The sequence below is a fragment of the Takifugu rubripes genome, chromosome 14, assembly GCF_901000725.2.
Source record: "Takifugu rubripes chromosome 14, fTakRub1.2, whole genome shotgun sequence".
NCBI lineage: Eukaryota > Metazoa > Chordata > Actinopteri > Tetraodontiformes > Tetraodontidae > Takifugu > Takifugu rubripes.
In genome coordinates, this window is record NC_042298.1 from 4,305,347 (window position 1) to 4,309,573 (window position 4,227).

Genomic DNA, 4,227 nt, shown 5'->3' on the forward strand with positions numbered 1-4,227 from the left:
CACCTGTTTTCACTTCTCGCCCCTTATGGACGACCACGGCGCGCTGCGTTCGGTGGGTAAACGCATCAGCAGAAAGCCTGCATATGTGCGGCATGAACGATGAAACCGATTCCGCTCTGGTCAAAACAGAACAACTCTGTGAAGATGGGAACGTGCGTGCGTGACTGCTCGGCTTGGCAAGGCCTTTGTTATGCAAGAGGCACACTTTCGGAACGCTCGGCCTTGAGCTCGTCTTTGTCTGCGTGCGCACTGTCTGGCTGCAAGCTGATGGGAATGTAAACACACAGAGTAGCAGCGCAGGGCTTGAGGGTTCAGCCTCGAAATTATTGGAGATACAGTGGTTATTTGGAGCACAGCGGGGTGCCAAGAACCAGCAGGCCTCCATAACAATCGAGAGTGGAAGCCTTTTAATCTCCTCATTAGTTCCTATTGACTCCTTTTTCCATCAGTTACTCTCAAAGCTATGCAAATGTAGTCGAGTAATCATCCGTTTCAGTGCTGCGCAACAGCCCGAACACACAGTAAATGTTTGTTACTATTGTGGTTTTTCTTTAAAGAAGTGATGTTTCCCCCAGGTTACGTAAGCAAGCAGTCCTTTGCCCTACATTAACGAGAACTAGAAAACAGCGCTCAAAGAGCACAGACCTCCTCCAAGCAGGTCATTTCCCCACGTATTGTAACTATACAGTATATACATATATATATAAATACGGAAATAGGCATTAGTAATACAGAGCAACAGAACATAGTAGATTGCTTCATGATTAATACAACACACTCCTGACAGAGAGTTGGACACAGAGAGGTGATGCTGAGCAGGATTTGTTGGAGATGGGTGGATGCCGCGTTATAGTGGCTGTAACCCATCCTGACAGGCCGGCCTGTGTGCTTAAAAGCCTGTTTCCTGGCCACCTCTCATTTTATTTTAAGTGTTCTGAATGCTGGTCTGGTCACGACTCCAGCTGGTCACATGTTGTCAGCACCATCTGGCACTGTTTCCTGTGTACGGCGCTGACGGCTGATATTTGGCAGACTTCACTGATGTTCTTACATCTACTCCTGCTTGATTGTGAACTACTGTCTGTAGCTCAGACCTGTGAAAATGTTGTGCTTCTGTTAGCAACAGAGTCACTTCTAGCTGGGTTCGCCTGCGCATTCAGGCTTTGATACGGAGACTAATAAAAAGAATCACACCTCTTGGCATCCGTGCTGTCAGAATACAGTCCGTTGTCAAGGAAGTCACTTTCTGTCTGAGTCACAGGCTGCTGTCCGCCTCTATGTACCATGGCAACAGTGCCCACGGTGGTGTCTGTTTACATGCAGATGTATGGTGGCAGCGTTGTTACTATGTGACAAAAAAGAGAATCACAACCTTAAAAGGGAGTAGAGTAGCTTTGGTGTAGTGGAGCATGTTGTTATCATATCTGTTCCGTAGAAAGAACATTCTCAGCACACATATCTCCCTCCAACAGCTCCCTCTTCAGCTCACTGACCCACCCTCTTTGATTTGCAGTTTTACTTCCTTTCTATTATGTTCCTGAATGCACCAGTTCTCTAAGCTGCTTAACCTCCCGGTCCTTCCTTACCTTTCTCTAAAGCTCCCGCTCAATCAAATTGAAACTGCATTATAGCGTAGAGGTGTTGAGGCTTGGCTGTGTTGCTCCCCGACTCACTGACTTCGGAATGCTCCGCACGTCTCTGTTCAATCAGTTCATCAGCTATGGGAAAGCCTGGCTCATGCTCCATTCCTCTCCAGCTTGTTCTCCCATGTCAGTAATCAATGTGAGCCTCATCCATTAGCTCACACTGCTCCAGCAGCTCTCAGCCTGACCCCGATAATGCACGGGATGCGTTGGCGTTGGGCCTGCGCTCCGAAACGACGCCGGAGCTGAAACCTTCCCTTTCAAATCGATGCCTGTGTAGCCCCAGCTGTGGCTCAGTTCGGCTCGGAGTCTGCCACAGCATGCAATCTAGCACCGTGCAGCACGGGACAGGTAGGACCCACATAACCCTAATATTCACAGTAGAGTAGTAGAGTCACGAAATGCTCCTCTGGTAACAAACAATGTCTTCTTTTGTGGATGGTTCCATTCGCTATAAGGTGATAATATCTCACAATCGTGCGTGGATTCGTTTTCGGCTACCCGTTGGAGCCGTGATGTTCTGCACACTAAAGAAGTGTGTGTTTTGTCGGACAGAGGAGGACGGATACGCAGCAATATTCCTGCAAACACAAGCACATGTGGTGTATTATCGAGGTTAGCCAGCCGCTGTCACAGATCTCTCAGCTGTCCACCGTCATCCTCGGTCTCATCATCATGTGTTCCATCATGTCCTGCTGTGGGTCGGAGACACAGAGTGTGAAATTAAAGCTGTTATTCTACCACATTCTCCATCTTTGCAAAGCTGCTTGAGAGAGACAGTGAGTGTGAAAAAAATAGTGAACAGCTTATCAGCCAACCCAGTTTCTGAGTCACCGTGTCAGTCTGTTCCAGCCAGAACTGGGAGTCTGGGACACCCCGAGTCAATGATTGGCTAGCAAGAAAAACGGGAAAAGTCTGAGCCCCTCTGTGAGGTCTGTCAATTGCCATTGTTTGTGCCGTTAGAGCGACTGCTCTTACAGAGAATGCAGTTTTTAGAACCTGGCACTCTGCCCACATCTATGTAGTGAGTTCAGCTGAGTTCAACTGTGATTTCAGAAGAATGCCACTAACACAGTTTCCTTCCCCCCACTCCCAAAATAAAACCTAATGGTTATGTCAGATATTAACCATACAAAGTCCAAGTCCATTTGTTAATCATTGAGCAGCTACTTAATGTAGGTACAGGAGCTGTTTTTCCACCAACATAAAAATCACTGGTTACCTGAGTAATCTGAGTTAATGTGCACCTCCAAGTTCCAAAAACATCTCGTCAAATCTGTAGCCAACACTGCAACCGTTGCGGCCCTTTATCTTCTTTAAGGGCCTGGGCCCCCGTTGACTAACACACAAATGAAAGTGCTGCTTGTAGAAATGGAAGCGCTGCAAAGGTGTTCCAGCACCAGTCGCCGTTCTTCAGGATACAGCCACCACCCTGAAGACACTCGGCTGAGGTGGCTTTTATGCCATTACAGTTCCTTTAATCACAGAAAGTCAACGTTCCAGCAATCTGGGGTGTTTCTACAACCGACAGGATGATAAAACTATCAACCTTGGATACTAGTGATACTGCTGTGCTATTGAATCTCACAGGCTGCGTTTAGTTCAACAGACCCCCTCCCATGGATTTCTTTTCTAGACCAAACATCTCCAAAACTTCAAAACGATTGTGAAAACAGACAGGGAAGGCAGCCTCGGGGGGGCTCGGCAGCTTTTTTAATCGGCTTCCTGTTTACCCTTCGCTATCAGCAGGACCGTTGCAAAACGCCGCCGCGGCTCCCTGGGAGAGAAGGAGCGCGGGCGGTGCGTATTGGCGGCGGGCCCATTGTCACCAGACATGCAACCAGGCCATATAAGGACGGACCCCCTCTGCCTGCCCGCTCTGAGGGAAGGAGGCGGAGGGAAAGTCAGGGGAAAAATAAGAGCATAAAAGCTGATGGTGGAATGTTTGAAGAATCGCAAGAGGAAAGTCACATGATTGTAAAGGGGGGGGGGGGGGGGGGGGGCAGTATTATGGCGGTAAGCTGGGGAAGCCCCCCAAACACACACTTTGGACTGAGTCATCATCAGGAAGAGAGCCAGACCCAGACAGACTCTCCACCTAAAGTGCTGTGCGGCCCCCCTCCCCCCACACCGTTAAAGCTGCTGATTGGCCTGTAAAATGCTCAAAGGGGAACCTGGGAATGAAGAACTTTTCTTGAAATATCCAGGGCATTCGTCCAGAAATATTTGGAGGTCTTAAAATATAAATACTCGTCAGAATACAGACTTGTGCCATTTGTTTTTGCCATCACAATTGGTGCCATGGCAACAGTTAGCCATCATGGAGATGGTTCACTGCTATAAACAATGATGTGAGAGGCGGAAGTGAGACTTTCCTGGTTGTTTATCAGTTTGTCATTTTTGTGATTCTTTGTTTTTGGTCCAAAAATTCCCTTTTAAGAACTGACTGTAAAAACTGCTGATCGTACATCATTGTGATGAGATCATAATTTTTACATGTGCATTTCTTCACACTCGGCATGTTGTGTAAGAGCACACACTGATCTAATGGGGAGAATGTGACTGGCTGTTGAAGGTGTCACTC

General features: G+C 47.8%; 1 long non-coding RNA gene across 1 annotated transcript; it reads right to left on the reverse strand.

The window, feature by feature from the left end:
• Window positions 1–226: 226 nt before the first annotated feature.
• On the reverse strand, window positions 227–3,285 carry LOC115252354 (uncharacterized). The gene is made up of 3 exons (XR_003890790.1): window positions 2,866–3,285; window positions 2,297–2,338; window positions 227–2,224 (listed from the first exon to the last, which is right to left on the reverse strand). It is a non-coding gene; the product is annotated as an uncharacterized lncRNA (long non-coding RNA).
• Window positions 3,286–4,227: the final 942 nt, after the last annotated feature.